Genomic DNA, 18,713 nt, shown 5'->3' with positions numbered 1-18,713 from the left:
AATAACACAACAATAACAAGACGTTGTCTGTCCGCATCTTCCAGCTATTTATGAATGAGATGCTCAGTCTATATTTTATTCTAAGTCTATGGTGTGAATCTTAAAAATAACATCTAATCTAATTAATCTTAATCTTAATCATCAACAATTTCCACGGGGAAAGGGTGATATATTTCGATCCCAAGAACACGTTTATGCAGATTGTTTCGCGAAGTAAAAATGCTGAAAATTTTGTATTTTTCAAAAAAATGGATTTTTATTTAAAGCTTGCAGTTAAAAAGTATTAGTTGTCGATATATTGTAATTGATATTAAAAATCAATAAACATAATATGTAAAACTGTGTTAATCCTGGCCACAGAACATTTACTAACAATTTTTTCAATTTTATAACCATGGTTTTGCAATGCAAATTTTGTGAAAGAGAAATGAACGTATATAAACGTAAATTGATGCAGTATTTAGTTGTAACTCTTTTCATGCATTATTTACTAATTTATTCATGTGCATAATAGTCATTAGTCACATGAACATGTATTTGTACAGAATCTGAAAGTATAATTTTTATTAACTACTTGTTTATTATGCTACTTTGTGTAATATTTATTGTATGTACTAAAAAAATAGACTTTTTATTATAAATATTTAATAATTAACCATTAATGTATATATGATTACGAATATAAATATAAGTATTTACCTATATCAAATATATGAATAAACACTGTTTTAGTGTTATAACTAAACAGTTATAACTACGACTTACCTCGCGTCGCTACCGCACGATGAGTCAGACAGAGACAGAAGACTGCCGTACGTCGAGCATCGACTCTGATAGTAGGCGATGTAGAAATCGCCGAGCAAAGGCGTTTGCATTACTCCAACGGTCAAAATTATTTTGTTTTCTAACGCAGCGGCACAGTCAGCGTACACCAGCGGTAGTGAATATTTTAATATACAAGACCACAAATATTAAAATAATATTGATTATTACAACACACTTCCGTGTATTAACAGTATTTTTATGTAATGGCAACATTAATAGTAAATAATAATTATTTATTAGTTAATGTAATAAGCCGCTTAAATTCTGCCAAAATTTTATGGTAGGCGCCGCGCGTCGTCTACCTTGCCTACCTTGACGAGCCGCCACTGGTGAATACTTTGTACATATTTTATTAAAAAATAAGGCCTAAACCTAAATTAAAAATTTCAAAAGAAATTCCTTAAAGCATTGAGTTCATTTTATAAAATTCAAAAAAAAAACCTGTATTTTTACTTTCAGGTAAAATTAAATGAAACCTCCTCTGGTTACATTCAAACTCAATTTTCAATTTCTGTTAAATAGCGTTAAAAATTCCATACATTGGAAACCTTTTCAGTAGCATTCGCAGAAAACCAAAACGGAGAAATATTCGTTGCTTCTCTCTGTACCTGGATTTTAAAATGATTTTCATACAAATCTCGTATCTTAAATATTTTACTTTGTATTATATATTATAAATGGTTTTTATTTGCGGTTCTTTTATGAATTATTTTAATCTAGAAATGCTCATATTTTATATAAGCTGTTCGAGATTTAATAATAAATAAGAAAAAATATTCCACTGAAATGAAATATTTTAAACATTGTTTAATTAAAACGTTTAAAAAAAGGCTGTACTTAAACTGCCGTTAAACGGTAGCTTACTAAAATGCCGTTAATAGGTATGACGTCGTTGATGTGACGCACTTGACAGCTTTATGAAATATAGAAATTTTATAAGGACTAACCAACGCTATCCACCCCACCAAATAACCAACTTAACCAACGCAACTAACCTCGACACTGATAAAAAATATAAAAAACAAATATAAATTAGTAAAAATCCACCAACCCCACCAAATAACCAACTAACCAATGAATTAACACCCTCCAAATAACCACGCTAACCAACCCGCCAAATAACTAAACCAACCCAAATAAAAAGAGTGAAACCAATGCAATAAGATCACGCTATAAGCAAAAAATATATAAAAAAAAGTCTTGGTCGGCGTGAGATTTGAACCCGGACGCATATTCATATTCTGCCAACGTAATACAATATTCGGCTAAAGTCGCAAGCGTTCGAGTCTACGTTTGCAAAATATGATTACATTGAACTAACGTTGGCAGTTTATACGGCCGAATTCGCGTTTGAGCCTAGCGTTTGGAAAATATGATTGAAGTAACGTTGGCAGTTTATTTGCCGTCCGACACAGTTTGTTGTTTAGTCTTCAAATTATTCATTTAAAAATTTGGCTTTGCATGTTGTTAGCTATTAAAAATTGTTTAAAAATTGACCATTTTGGCTATCCAAAGGCCTCAAGAGTGCAATTATTTTGGACAACCCGGACCATTCGCTTACGAAGCGATAGCCTCAGCCACTGACCCAGAGGTGCTCTTGCAGATAGCTTAAGGCTAGGCATTACTTTCCGCCGACATGAACGACGTCACAATATCTATCAACGGCATTTTAGTAGGCTACCGTTTAACGGCTGTTTAAGTACATCCTTAAAAATATTAATATCAACTCAGCCTTCTATTCTTTATTAAATCATAGAAATTCAAAGATAGGCACAACAAAGTAATTGCTTGCTATTCATCATCGCCATCATCAAAAATATTGTAAATTTATCCAATGTTGGACATACACAGAGTGATCCAGCATTCCAAAAAAGGTAGATTGAAATTTTTTCAATCACTCCAATCTTTTTTATAGAAAATACTGGTAATAGCTGCGCACACAATAGAGTGTGATTTGTACAGGAACACGTCTATGAGTTTTTTTTTGCAAAAAAATATGTTGAAAATCGTGCATTTTCTTTCAAATTCTCCTGTATATTTTAGAAAACTTTTTAGAACTGTCTCCTCATCGCAAATTTTCCCACGGTATATCATCTCTGATATTACCGTACATGGTTACGACACTAAAAAGAGATGCAAATACAGAAAATATCCGGTAGCATTCAACATTTTTTATAAATAAATTATTTTTAAATTTCCAAACTTGAATAACTCGGTTACATTGAACTTATTTGAAAAGCGGTAAAAAAATCTGTTTCTTTTATCAAGATCTATAAGCCCTGAAAATATTTTTGCATTTATTTAAGACTCACCCTGTATAGCAACAAACTTGATAGGTTTTGAAGGTGAAATTCTTGATGGACTAATTACAGTCAAAGGAGCAGCTCCATATCAGTCACGATTCGCAGGTCAAGGCTTTCAAAAATATATTTGTAAAACAGTGCAATAGAAAGGAATGTGCTTGCTTTAAATATTGAAGAGGTGGCTGCAATAACCAGGTAGCTCGACTTTATACGAAAATGAGATTTTTACTGAATTATGTTTTAAAAATAGGCGGATTGTACTTTGCAACAATCTCTATATAACAATCTCCATAACAACAATATCCATAAAACAGTACATATTAGTATATGGCTACGTAATTGAAGCTGCTTTGCTGTCGGTTTGCAGCAAACCGAAATCAAAGCAGCTTCAATTACTTCAATTAGCAGCAAGCAATTACTTTATTGTGCCTATCTTTGAATTCGTATGATTTAATAAAGAATACAAAGCTGACTTGACATTATTTCTCTAAACATTTTAATTAAACGATGTTATATAAAATCTAATTTTTCATTGGAATATTTTTTCTTATTTATTAATAAATATCGAACAGTTTAAATAAAATATGGGCATTTCTAGATTAAAATAATTCATAAAAGAACTGCACATGGAAACCATTTATAAATATCTAATACAAAGTAAAATATTCAAGATACGTAATTTGTATGAAAAGCATTTTAAAATCCAGGTACAGAGAGAAGCAACGAATCTTTCTCCATCTTGGTTTTCTGCGAATGCTACTGAAAAGGTTTCCAATGTATGGAATTTTTAACGCTATTTAACAGAAATTGAAAATTGAGTTTGAATGTAACCAGAGGAGGTTTCATTTAATTTTACCTGGAAGTAAAAATACAGGTTTTAATTTGAATTTTATAAAAAGAACTTAATGCTTTAAAGAATGTCTTTTGAAATTTTTAATTTAGGTTTACTATACTGTTATGGCCTTATGCTTTAAGGAATTTCTTTTGAAATTTTTAATTTAGGTTTACTATGCTGTTATGGCCTTATTTTTTAATAAACTATGTACAAAGTGTTCACGCATATTTTAACTAATTTATCTCGATAAATATTAGTTTTAAAAGAAAGTTTGGATTATGAAAATTTTAGAGTTTTGCTTGAATCGTTACATTCTGATTTTCGTAACAACAGAAAACCGTCAGAACTGTCAAATTTGCAAATAATAAGTTTCATTTTTTTAAATAGAATGTCTAAAATTAGGCGGATTGTACTTTGCAACAATCTCTATATAACAATCTCCATAACACAATGTCCATATAATAATACATATCTGGCAATGTAATTGAAGCTGCTTTGATTTCGGTTTGCAGCAAAAACCGCAGATACCCTAGATATGTTTGGTTTAGATGGCATTTTTTTTAAATAGAGCTGCCTGGTTATTGCAGCCACCTATTCTCCTTGTTTGGATCTTTGAACAAGAGTATACTAGTGTTTCAAGAGAATATTTTTTGTGTGTATGTTTGCGAGTTAAGTATATTTATGACATATCTGTTCACACTATGCATACTGTTACATGCATATCTGAATAATATTATATTTTTTGATAATAAAAACAATAATGCTCGGACGTCGCACACTGGGGTAGAATTGGCAATTTATATACAATAAGTATTAAAAACTAAATCTTCCTAATTCAGGTGAAATTCATGTATTATTGTAGGCTATATGCCGCTGAATATTATATAATAATATAGGCGCTGAATCGACAGTGGTTGCTTAGAAATAGTCTTTGTTTTTGCGTATCAACTAAAATTGTTTCGATTTTCTTGAGCCGGCCTTTCATTTTACTCCTATTTTATATTTGATTTTCTAATAATAAGTTTATATTTATTTTAACGATGTACTTAAACAGCCGTTAAACGGTAGCCTACTAAAATGCCGTTAATAGATATTTTTGATGATAACGAGGATGAATAGCAAGCAATTACTTTGTTGTGCCTATCTTTGAATTTCTATGATTTAATAAAGAATACAAAGCTGAGTTGATATTAATATTTTTAAGGATGTACTTAAACAGCCGTTAAACGGTAGCCTACTAAAATGCCGTTAATATATATTGTGACGTCGTTCATGTCGGCGGAAAGTAATGCCTAGCCTTAAGCATTCTGCAAGAGCACCTGTGGGTCAGTGGTTACTGAGGCTATCGCTTCGTAAGCGAATGGTCCGTGGTTCAAATCTCACGCCGACCAAGACTTTTTTATTTTTTTTTTGCTTATAGCGTGATCTTATTGCATTGGTTTCACTCTTTTTAGTTGGATTGGTTTAGTTATTTGGCGGGTTTGTTAGCGTGGTTATTTGGAGGGTGTTAATTCATTGGTTAGTTGGTTATTTGGTGGGGTTGGTTTATTTTTACTAATTTATATTTGTTTTTTATATTTTTTATCAGTGTCGAGGTTAGTTGCGGTGGTTAAGTTGGTTATTTGGTGGGGTGGATAGCGTTGGTTAGTCCTTAAATAAAATTTCTATATTTCATAAAGCCATCAAGTGCGTCACATCAACGACGTCATACCTATTAACGGCATTTTAGTAAGCTACGGTTTAACTTAAAATTTGCATCCTCTTAATTAAATTTGAAAATCACAAAGTAGTTTAGTTATGAATCTTCCTACATCCGCCTGATTTTGACATACATTATTTTTCCTCCATCCAAACAATTTAATATTATAACGAAAAATTTTGCCCGTTCTTGCCCCATTGTAAATTATTTTAAGTTTAATGAACCTATGAATAGTCGAAAAATTAATCATAAATTATCGCTAAATTTATTCATGCTAAATTTTCTTCGGCAAGTATTGACATTTCTCTGCTATTTTCTTCTGGATATATAGTATACAAATAGAAAATGGATGAAATACTATATTACGTAATGAGTACTGTAAAAAATATATTACGGGCGAATAGAAAAGTTGCGACACAAGTTGTGACAAGACGTGTGGTGATGGGTGTAGTATCGTATAAGCGCATTACTATAATTTTGCAACAAAATTTACGTACTAAACTTTACCTACGACCACAAATACTGCAAAAACTATTTCGATATTAAAGTTTATTAAATGTTTGGTATACAGGGTGGCACACCTCTCATACTACTCATACTACACGGAACCTCAAAGAAGAATGTCTGAATGAATGTTTACATTGAAATGCAATTTTGTAAGCAAATACTTAGCAATTTAGAGCATTTTTTTAAAATATATAGAGTTCTACAAGGTGTCTCCAAAAAAAGTTACACATCAAAGTTGTATTCTTACTGGGTATTTTTTACTGTATTTTTACTTTTTTTTCTGGGAAACCCTATACAGGGTGTCCCAGAAATAAGTGCAAGTATTCTAAGGGGATCTCCATAAAAGAAACATATTTTATCTTTATCATTTTTCAAATAAGTCTAAAATAAAAATAACCGTGTTAATTTACTTTGAAAATTTCAAAAAAATATTTTTTGCTATAATTTTGAGAACCACTGGATCTTTTCTGGATTTTCTTTCTTGTAAATTTAATCTACTACCTATGTTGCCATATTATCAAGAAATTATGTTTTTTGACTAAAAACTAAAGAAAAAATCCAAAAATTCCGAATTTTCATTTTTTTTCGCGTAAAGAACCTCATAGGCATGTTTCTGGGGTTGAACTATACTACCAGTTATAATACTTGCATTTATTTCTGGGACACCCTGTATATTAATTGATTTTCGGATTCTAGAAAGAAATAAAGGTGAGTTTCATTAGAGAAGCATAAGACTAAAATGTAAGGTTTTTGATATACATATTTAACATTTTCTAAAAATGAAGACTAAATTTTAAACTTCAGTAAATTCTACCTAAATTGGACTTTCTAGTCCAATATATAGTTAAAATAACCGTTGTAAACTTTCGAAAAATGAAGTGATTTTTTTTTGTTTACCCGTCCTGTATAATAGTTATACTGCTAAGTATTAGCCATTTTTTTATTAAAGCCACTTTATAACCTGCTGAAATTAAAGTAATAAAAATATCTAAACCTTCGAAAAATAAAGTGATTTTTTTGTCGAGCCACCCTGTATAATAGTCATACCGCTAAGCAATAGCCATTTTTTGATAAAAGTCTCTTTATAACCTGCTGAAATTAAAGTAATAAAAATATCTAAACTTTCGAAAAATAAAGTATTTTTTTGTTGACCCATCCTGTATAATAGTCATACCGCTAAGCAATAACCATTTTTCGATAAAAGTCACTTTATAACATGTTAATTATTCGTAAAATATATGTGCACTCTCATCCAAACTTTTTCGACATATTTAGTTAATCCTGCCCCACTGTGCGTCGCGTCGTATTTAAATGAAATGTGGAAATAAAAAAAATTGTTGTTGCACTATGTGCGCATATTTGAAGCGAAACTAATTACTAACAGCTATTAATTTGAAGGATTTGAAGGACATGTTTGAAAAAGTGTAGTTTGAAATGTTGAAAAAGTAATAAATTATAAAAATATTTTTTACGTGTAATTTTTTTTTATGTGTAACAATTAGTTTTACACGCGTAAAATAAAAAAATAATAAATAATTTACAACTACTCTAAGCCCGTGGTTACATTGGATGCGTGACCGTGCGTTTTTTTGGTCGTACGTGCTCGGACGTGCACGCAGCAAAAAAACAAACAAATGATATCTACGCAGGCGATTACATTGCATCGGAGTTTGCGCGTCCGTGCACGTACGTCAATTTCCGTTGGTCGGATGAAAACAAACTGGTTTGTTTTTTTAATACGTGCACGTCCGAGCGTTCGAATTTTTATATCTCTGGGCCCAATATATTCTCGAAAAATTTATTTCAATATTTTTAAATACCAGGTTTATTTTTATTTTAGATATATTGATGTTGCTGGAAACATTGTAAAGTATTCAAAAAATTTGACCGGTTGCTGTTTTAATTCACCAAATATTTTACATATTCATTTTCTTCGCCTTTTCTTGCATAGAAATCATTTACCTAACATTTTCTTCTGTTTATAAGTAGTTATTTTAACATTAAATCCTCAGACAGCATCATAGTAGTGGCGTCCGTTTTGACAAACTCGACACAGAAGACACCATGAACGCGCATCTAATGTAACCACTAAAATAAAATAGTCGTGCGAGTAAATTCTGTCAGAGCTCGCACGTTTAAAAAACGCACGGACCCGCGTCCAATGTAACCGCGGGCTAATTTACATTTACACTTTCACAAAATTTGTAATAAAATATCAATATACAACACGCGGACTGCTCACAAATACAGGTCACGTATTCCTAAGCCGTTACCACTTTTCGTTACCGCTAGCTCATGTGTCACGACCATCTCGCTAGCTCGTGTCTCACGGCCTTGAATTTTTACTCCCAGCGCGCGTAAAGAAGTTTCACTTCAAAAAAGAAACTTATATGAATCAAAATCAAATCGCATCTCTTGATAGTTTTCGAGGCAAAAGTCAAAAATATACCTACTTCTACACTCACCGGCACGAAAAACGGGCACCTTAAATTTTTGTAGCTACATTATTTGTTTTTTATACCGCCTTATACTTTTTTATACCGCTTTATAAGTATAAATTAATTAATATCGCTTTCTAAATTAAAACTGAAAAATGTCATCTGTCAATTATACGAGGAAAAACAAAATGTTGATATTTTATGAAAATTTGAAATACCCTGTGGAATATGTTAACAAAGCAAAGAATTTAAAAATAATTTTATCATCTAGGTTGCATATTATATGTCTTTTTCCGATAATTTGTTTTATGATTATGCTTTTTTTTTTTTGGAGATATTACACGCTAACATTCTTTCGAATTTTTTATATTAAAGCTATATTAAAGCTATATTAAAGCTATACAGTTAACAGACTTATAAAATAGTGTTTATAATTTTTGTAATGTTACTATCTTTGAAAAATCAGATTATTATTGTCTGTTGGGCAGTTACTCTAGCAGATATGGTTTTAAGTCCTAAAGTTGATGATCACCATGAAAGCAACAATAGATACTTCGAAAGTTAAAAAAAGCTCTACTGGAGTAACCGTCAATAAACAATAATAATATGACTTTTCAATGACAATGACATTACAAAAACAATAAACACTATTTCTTAAGTGTGTTGATGAGGCTCAAAATGCTAAAATACTTATTCAAAAGCGAATATCTCCAATAAAAATAAAGTTATTGAGATGAATCAAAAACAAACTATCGCGAAAAGAGGTACTTAGATAATAAAATTATTTTTAAATTCTTTGCTTTGTTAACATATTCCACAGAGTGTTTCAAACTTTCACCAAAATATCAATATTTTGTTTTCCTCTGTAATAATTGGCACTCTCATTTTTAATTTAGAGTTTCACAGATATTAAAAAGTCAAATAATTTGGCTACAATTTGCTTTAAGAATCATCAAAATCGACCCACTAGAACAAAATATGTTAAGCTTTAAAATATATCAATATGTTAAGGTGCCCGTTTTTCGTGCAGGTAAGTGTATACTAATTTTACAGTTCTATATTAGTATTTCTATGCAGGAAAATAGAACTGAAAGAACAAAGCTTTCGAAAAAGTTGAGATACTAAGAAGCAATAGTAAAATGGTTCTTTAGATCTAAAGAACTGAAGGCACTAAGAAGCAAAATAGAAAGGATTTTGATGATTTTTTTTCGATTTGTGAGTTGGTTATACATTGTGAGTGTACCTTTAAAAATCCAGTTAACTGCGAGGTTTTATGAACTCTATTTTCCCTCCTATTGGGTTTAACGGCCTTTTAAAATGGTTAGAGTAAATAACACTTCGATACTAAGAGACCAGCCGGTGTGGAGCTGTAACTTATAGTTACTGTGGAAGTAGTTTTCGACCCGAGAACTTTGACAGGTTTAATTGTTATGACGTCTTTTTTATATGAAATATTCGAACGGCCCGGTCATTGCAATTAAAACCCACTTATAAGGATCAATATGAAACAACACTATCAAGCTTTAAACACTATCAAAATTTATTTCTATATACAATTCAATACAATACATAAAATAAGTACAATACATTTTTTTTATTATTAGGTTTTCGTGTATTTATAACAAAATATATTAATGTACTGACACATGCTTTTGCGATAAGTGAAGGCAACACAAGATGTCACCTTTAACTTGTGTTGCAAAAGCATGTATCTGAATTTAAAGATGGCGAGTTTCAAGCGGGAGCGAAGACGGGGACAAGGCGGTGCGGCGACCTGGACGATTGATGTAAAAATCGATGTTAAAAATTGACACACATTTTTTGTAATAAGTAATTTGTCAATGGTAATAAAAACTAGTAATATAAGAGAGTATCTAGTAAAAAAAGGAAATAAGAGAAAAAAAATACAGACAGATACAATCAACTTTTAAAGATAAATAGTATTAAATATATACAAAAGCGATGAATAATTGATTTGAATGTTCGTTTATTATGAATAAAAAATGAATAAAGAGATTTGAATGTTCGTTTATTATTTAAAGAATTTCTAATACAATCTGGAAGCATATTAAAAAGTTTAGGAGCGAAATAAGTTACTGTCCTCTGTGTATGAGTTTTTGAATACAGGGGTACGCGAAGCGGTGACATAGATCTAGTACTATATACATTATTGAAATAAGAGAGGGTATTTTTTGTTTTCGAGATATACAATAAGCAGGAGTGTATATTCAACGCACGCAATAGAAGTAAGTTTACGTCTTTATATAGGTTATTTGTTGGGTGTTTAAAATCTTTGTTATAAATAATTTTTTAAGACAGTATTTTGTGCTGTGATAACTTTACGTATTGCATTATTAAAACTCCCGCCCCATATAGTTAGACAATAAGTTATAATGGATTTTAAAAAGGCGTTGTAAATTACTTTCAATAAATTACAATTTACTATACCTCTTAAGAGGTACACGTCAGGTCCCGGAAACGTCATGGCAATGCTCATTCCACCTTAAATGCTGATCTATCACAACCCCTAAATACTTAATTTTTTTAACTAATAATTGTATCTGTTCACACACACAATGCAGTCTAGGGTTGAGATAGAGTCCATTTCACTAGTCCGAAAAAGTAGCAAAATAAGCGTTAGGCTAGGTATTTTTACACAAATGAAGAAGAAAATTAAAGATAAAGGATTAAACTCTACGTGTATTGTAGCACATTTTTAGACAACTTCATTATTTTTAAGATTTTGATGGTCAAACATCAACAAAATATTCTTTACGTTTGGACTAAATTGTCTCGAAAATAAAGACATAATTTAAAATTCCGTTAAAATACGAAGATAGATTGAAGTTTTGTGATTACAATGATATATAATTTATATGGTTTTGTAACAAATTGCTCGCTATTTTATGACAAATGCTGAAGCTCTGCAAACCTTAATCGAGGCTTAAGGCTGACGCTCACTAGACGAAAGCGCGACGGAGCGCAAGGCAGCGCGGCGAAAAGGAATTTTTATAATACATAGTTTTAAATGGGAGTGCGCTCACTTGGCGGAAACGCAGCGGTCGGCAGCGAAACGATTTAAAACTATGTATTATAAAAATTCCTTTTCGCCGCTGCTGTCTAGTGAGCGTCAGCCTTTAATCAGCACGTGTGTTTGGAATTTTGGGTGTGGCTTACCACGACAGGATTGGACTAAGCGTTAGGCAGATTTCTGAAATAAAATATATATTTCCTTCGGTCACACATCCGTTTTACCCGATCCCTGAGAGCAACCCAAACAGTACAGCGTAATAGACTCTTAAATATAGTTAAAAAGGAGCAAAAAATGAAGAAATGTTTGAAGTTAATTATTTAGGAATGAAAATTCATAATAACTTAAAATGGAGATTTTGAGCTATTTTTCTTCTGTTTTTAACTTAAAATGGGACACACATATAAACAGATCTAGATGCCCCACGCCTAACAGCGTTTTCAGATGGAGCGGACCGTCCGCGCGGATGTTTTTTCAACATAGCTCATCCGGACGGAGCATACGCGACCCATGTGGAATTGTTCATATAAACTCGTGGTAATTGCTCGAAGTCGCGGACGGTCCGCTCCATCTGAAAGCGCTGTAAAACTAATATACATAACACCAGATAAAATAAAGAAATCAATATATCATACGTTATTTCCATCTAACAATATACAGGGTACAGGGTGAATCTTAAATAAGTGCAAATATCTTTAGGGCTGGTAGATCTCGATAAAAGAAACATATTTTTTCTTTGCTGTTTTTCAAATTAGTCCAAAATAATCGAGTTATTCTCTATACTCTGAAAATTTCAAAAAATATAATTTTTTGCTTAAATTTTGAGAACCACTGGATCTTTTCTTGATTTTCTTTCTTATAAATTACTTAACGTACCTATATTGCCATATTATTAAGAAATTTTGTTTTTTAACTGAAAACAAAAAAAAATCCCAAAATTCTGAAAATAAATTTCAAATTCAAAAAAAATCGTGAAAAAAAACTCATAATCGTGTTTCTGGCGTCGAAATATACTATCCCTAAAAATATTTGCACTTATTTAAGACTCACCCTGTATATTTAATTAATCCATGGAGCAATATAACAGAAAAAAAACTTAAACATGTTAAAAAGACAACAAAAGAAAATACTTAAAATAATATTTAATCTAGATAGACTAACACCAATAGAAGAAGTATACCAAAAATCAAAAAAAATGAACATAAGAACAGAAAATTAAAAAGAGGTCAATAAAAACAAGAATTACTTTGAAAACTAACAAACAAAAACAAAACAATTACGAAACTAGAAGAAAATACAAAAAAACAGCCAAGAGAACTCAAAAAAAACTTTCACAAAAATTAACAGCAGAAACTATCATAAAATGCAATATGTTAAGGGCCGGCTACACGTACCAGCTTTACCACGAGCTTACCTGCGCAAACCTGTTTGTATCGGAAACTCGCTGTGTGTAGACGGTAAAACGGTAGCACGCATAAACCAACAAGCGCGGCCTGCGTAAACGTCGCGCTGCTAAAGATTTTAGTTTGCGCAAACCAGTTTGTGCGATGATATCATACGTGTAGACGGTATCAGCGAGTTTAAGGTACAGTTTTGTGACTTTTGTGGGTTTTGTGTTATTAGTTATCAACTCTTAGAAAATGTCTGATATTCGTACTTTTTTCAATAAGGAGTTTATGACGAGTTTTATTGAAATATATTGATCATTGCCATGTCTATGGAAGATAAAATTGAAAGATTATTCCGATAGAAACAGAAAAAATGATGCGCACAAGAAAATGGTTTTCTATTTAAGTCAGTTTTTACTCCACTTCGATCTATACCGTTTATTTTGCTGTTTTTTCTTTAACAATAAGCAATAAAAAACAATAATTCGTCACTTGACATTTCCACGAACGGAACCACAAATTCAGAATAAAAATAATGATGAATGTACGCTCTTACATGCATCGTGTGGACAGCGCACAGTGTTCCTTCTAGTTTGCGCAAACTATACCGTGCAGGCAGTTGCTGTCGTGTAGCCGCCGCTTTATACAAATAAATAACACAATTAAATTAAAAAAACTTGAAGAAAATCAAAAACAGGATATTTAAGCAAATTATATAAACGTAGACGATATCGACCAACTTATAAAAAACTATGCCTTCGATACCATCTGCCTAGGGAGAGTCATATGTTATAATATAATACCTATAATATTTTGAGAGTTTCTATAATATTATCGAATATTCGTGAGTTTTCGAAACAAATAAAAAATAAATATATCCTTCCAGACTGGAAAAGAATAAAAAAAACAAGAACTTCAAAAAAACTCAAAGATCTAGGAAGCAAAAGAAAAAGAAGGATTTTACGATTTGTCAGTATACCTTTGGAAATCTACTAAACAACTCGGAGGTTTTATAGACTCTACTTTGGCTTCTATTGGGTTTAACTTCATTTTAAAACGGTTAGAGTAAATAAAGCCTCGATACTATAAGGAGCTAGTCGGCCTGGAGCTTTAAATTATGTCTCTGTTAAAGTAAGCTTCTAGAACAGAACATCGGCCAGTTTACCTATTTAGTTGTTTTCAGATTACCTATCTAAAAATCTTTGGGTTTCTAAAATGTATAGATAAATTTTAAAAATTAATATTAATGTAAAAAAATAATTTATTCTTGCACATTGAAGGTATTTTAGCGGAATCTACCTCTGATATTGACATCTCTGAACTTACCATGAGAAAATATAAATATTTATAATATATAACTTGCAGATGGGATCAATTTGCTCTTGCACATTGGCGGTATTTCAATTTATTTAAAATTTTCAACTGGACCAAAGAGTAGCTTATCAAACTGAACAAGAAAAAATCCAATCTTACAAAAGGATCAACTTAGCAACATTTTAGCATAATCAATAAATTGAAGGATCATATGATAAGGCAGCGAAATATGTAGGAACGACATGTCAAAAGAAAGAACTGAAGGTCAAATAAAAAAATTGTATAAAAAGTAGAAATATCGGTTTCTTGGATGAAATTCAACCCTGTCAGTATACGACAAATTACTGCTATACCAACAGATTCTCAAATCTGTATGGACATACGATACACAATTGTAGGGTTGTATCTACTAGAAAAAGTAATTGAGAAATAATCCAATGATTCCAAAACAAAGTACTAAGGAGCACTGTTAACGCTACCTGGTATATTAGAAACAGTGAACCAGTGACTTGGAAGTGGACACAGTTAACCATAAGACATATGAAGAATGACTTCTCCGCAACGTCAATATTGTTATCAAAAAGAATACTAAGCGTTTATACAGGATGGTTCGAACTGTATTCCGGAAACTACGGCAGCATATTCTGTAAATATAAAAATAAGTAAAAAAGTTCGTATAAATGTATGTCCTAAAATGCTTAGTTTCGGAGATACAGGGCGTAGAAGTTTCATTTTTATTTTGATTTTTTCCAAATAATTTTTGAAGTATCTTCAATATTTGGATAAAAATTGGTGTTTGGGAGTTTTTTGACATGAGAAATTTGATTTTGATGTCAATATGACACCTACTTGTAGAGGGCGCTACCTACATATTATTTAACTGATTTGAAGTGCAATAACTTTTCGTCCGTACCTGTATAAAACTACTGAGTAAAAAATATACATTTACGACAATTTTTACGTAAAAAATGTCTCTTGGTAAAAATCGCCGCGAGCAATAGTTAAATACCTGTCATCACTGACATAAATTAAACATGCATGTTGACTAAATAGTTTAATTAGACTGAAATCATAAATTTGAAATGTTTTGGGACAAAAGTTCAACAGAAACTGTTTTATCATCAATTTTTGCAGAAAAATTTATGATTCATTTAAAAAAAAATCAAAATTTATTATTTCAGTCAAATAAAACTATTCTACTCAGTGTTTATTTTTTGCCAATAATGACATGTATTGACTATTTCCATTCTAAATATCTTGAGAACGGTTGCTCATAGCGATTTTTACCAAGAGACATTCTTTACGTAAAAAATCACGGAAATGTATTTTTTCTACTTGGTAGTTTTATACAGGTACGGATGGAAAGTTATTACTCTTCAAAACAGTTAAATCACATGTAGGTGGCGCCCCCTACAAGTATGTGTAATATTGACATCAAAATCAATTTTCCCATTCTAAAAAACTTCCAGACACCAATTTTAATCCAAATATTGACGTTACTTCAGAAATTATTTAGAAAAAATCGAAATAAATATGAAACTTCTACTCCCTGTTGCTCCGAAAGCATTTTAGGACATACGTTTAGACGAACTTTTTACTTATTTTTATTTGCAGAATATGCTGCCGAAGTTTCCGGAATACAGTTCGGACCACCATGTATAAATTGTATAAAGTTTACTACTAATAAAAAATTATTAAAGAGAAAGTAAATCTCTTGGCAGTTTTCAAAGCAAACAACAATAAATAAATTTTCCCCTTCAGGCGGGGGAAAATTTTTGAAAGAATTTAAGACAATAAGAACCAAAGGGAAACTGATAATACGAATTTTCAATGTACTTTTCAAACTTTAGTAAACAACTCTTGAAGGTTTTATGGATTCTATTTTCACTTCTATAGGCTTTGACTACCTTTTAGCACAGTTAGAGAGAAAATAAAGCATCGATACAGTAGAACGCTAGTCGACGTAGGCAGCTCTAATTTAAGTAAGTGTATTATTAAGTATTGTTACAGTAAGCTTCCAACAGACAACGTTGGCGAGTTTAGGAAAATTTCATACAAAATTAGATTTAAAATCATATATATTTTTATTTTCGATAATGAACTTTTTTGAAGCGAAACTTTACGCGCGCTGGGAGTATAAATTCAAGGCCGCGATACGACACACGAGAGGAAAAGTAATGGATAGCCTACGGCTTAGAAAAAATTGTCCGATTTAAATGAACATCAATAGATTGGACCAAGACCAACTTAACTGTGTACGACCCGTGTCACTGTGACAGTTAGTTTTGACGTAAGAAACGTCAAAAGTTGATGTCGGCCGATCGCGACCAAATTTGATGGGTAGGCTATGTAAGCGACGCGCGACGGTACACAGGGTCCCACTCTGCAAATTTGGATACGAAGTTTCGTTAACATTTTCATCAGGGTGGGACTAAGGAGTTGATATTGAAAAAAAATGTGAGTCAATTTCGGCATAATTGGGGACCGGCTACAGGATGACGTTTCGAACCGATTCGATGGCTCTAAATGGACGAAATCATCAGGATTTTTTTTTAGTTTGGGTCAATCGGAACCAGTCTAAAATGCAATAGTCCGTATGTCAATGGTCTAGTCCGTACAGGAAATAACATGCCATCTATGTACAATAAGGTCTATGCAATTTATACACGTCTATTTTTTTACACGTCTATTTTTTACACATTTATTTATGCACGTTTCAAAAAAGTTCGCCATCCTCCATACCATATATATATGATCAGACCATATATATACGATCTGTTTCCATAATGGCCTGTAATACAGATATTTCATTCATTTGCTCATGCCTATCACTAAGATTTTGAGTTCACTGTGTCATGTACTAAAAAAAGATATAGTTTCAAAAGGCCACTCTATTTGAGTAATTTTATCAATTTATATAATAAAAACAATCCTTAGGGTGCGATTCTGTAATGTTTTGTTACAGCGCTGTAAACTTACGGTGGTGTAACGTTATATAGTGTGTAAGGCCGGGTTTTACAAGGTACGCCATGGTTACATCCTTGTTTATACCGCAACAATTAAAATATTGATAGGTCTCTGACATTGATTAACCTCAAATATAAGGATTTATATAGGGTAAACATCTGCATTCTCTATGATGTATAGTTACAGCGAATGTAAGCACTCCTACAGTGTAATGTAAATTACAGAATTGCTATTTAGCTACATTTTCTACATCGCGTCAAGGTTATATCAATACATTGCTTATAGTGCGTAAATGACGATACAGAATCGTACCATCAAAAAATTTACCAACCCGGTCTTACACTCTATGTAACGTAGCACTGCAAGTTTACAGCGGTGTAACAAAATATTACAGAATCGCACCATTTTTAGTTGTAGTTTTTATATAAACTGTATCGACTCTGTTACTGATAAAACCTACTTGTGTCAAAGTAAGAGTCTCTTTTATCTCCTGCGAGTTTTTGAAGCAAACGGAAAAAATAAATATATCCTTCCAAGTCGGAAAAAAATAAGAAAAATAAAAAAGTTCCAAAGACCTTAAGGCACTAAGAAGCAAAACAAAAAGGATTTTACGGTTTTTCAGTGTACCTTTGGAGATCTAGTAAACAACTCGGAGATTTTATGAACTCTTATCTTTCCTTTCTATTGGGTTTAACTGACATTTCAAACGGTTCGTGTAAATAAAGCCTCGATACTGTAAGAGGCTGGTAGGTGTGATAGCTCTAAATTATTTCAATTCTGAAGAAAGCTTAGTGCATTGAACACTTTGTTTTGATGATAGCTCCTGTTAAAAAAAATCTATCGAGACCGTTTTGTGATACGAATACATTTTTTTTTACTTTTCAAGTATTCCTTTATTTTATGTAACTATTTTCTAGAAAACTAGTTTGGGAATTAATCCGACTATGTTTTATTATTTTTGATAATATTACGTGGGAATTGGTTAACTATTGAATCTGGGTGTAGGCTCGTTGCATTTCAGTTGACTCTAAAAATTCAATCGATGCGATGGGTAAAATTCAGAACTTTTCGCTCTGTATTTCACGCCTTTATCCGTCCAAGTTACAGTTGTTCATATTGATCATTATTTTAATGCGATTGAAATTGTGGCTTTGTCAGAATATTTAACTATTTTAGTTTTTTGCTAGTGTAGTTATTGGATCTATAAAACACTCAATCAAAGGTACGAGGTTTGTGTGATGTCACGCTGTTTCGGGTAGTAAAAATAAGTGAAAAAGAACCCGAACTGGGCGTCGTGTTGTGTTGTGACAATTTGAAATGTTTGAAACGTATAAAGGGGAGCGTGATTAGAGGCTTGTTATGTACAATAACATTCAGTAACTCAATTTTCCCGTATTATCAACTCT

The 18,713-nt window shown here is 31.7% G+C and overlaps 1 protein-coding gene across 1 annotated transcript in view; it reads right to left on the bottom strand.

The window, feature by feature from the left end:
- The window catches only part of LOC115880113, an 870,630-nt gene that overhangs the window by 328,171 nt on the left and 523,746 nt on the right, over positions 1-18,713 (bottom strand). The window lies entirely within an intron of this gene.

This window comes from Sitophilus oryzae, unplaced genomic scaffold, assembly GCF_002938485.1.
Source record: "Sitophilus oryzae breed Bouriz unplaced genomic scaffold, Soryzae_2.0 scaffold_1614_pilon_pilon, whole genome shotgun sequence".
NCBI classification, from domain to species: domain Eukaryota; kingdom Metazoa; phylum Arthropoda; class Insecta; order Coleoptera; family Curculionidae; genus Sitophilus; species Sitophilus oryzae.
Note: the sequence above shows the minus strand (reverse complement) of the source record. Positions and strands in the feature narration are given on the sequence as shown.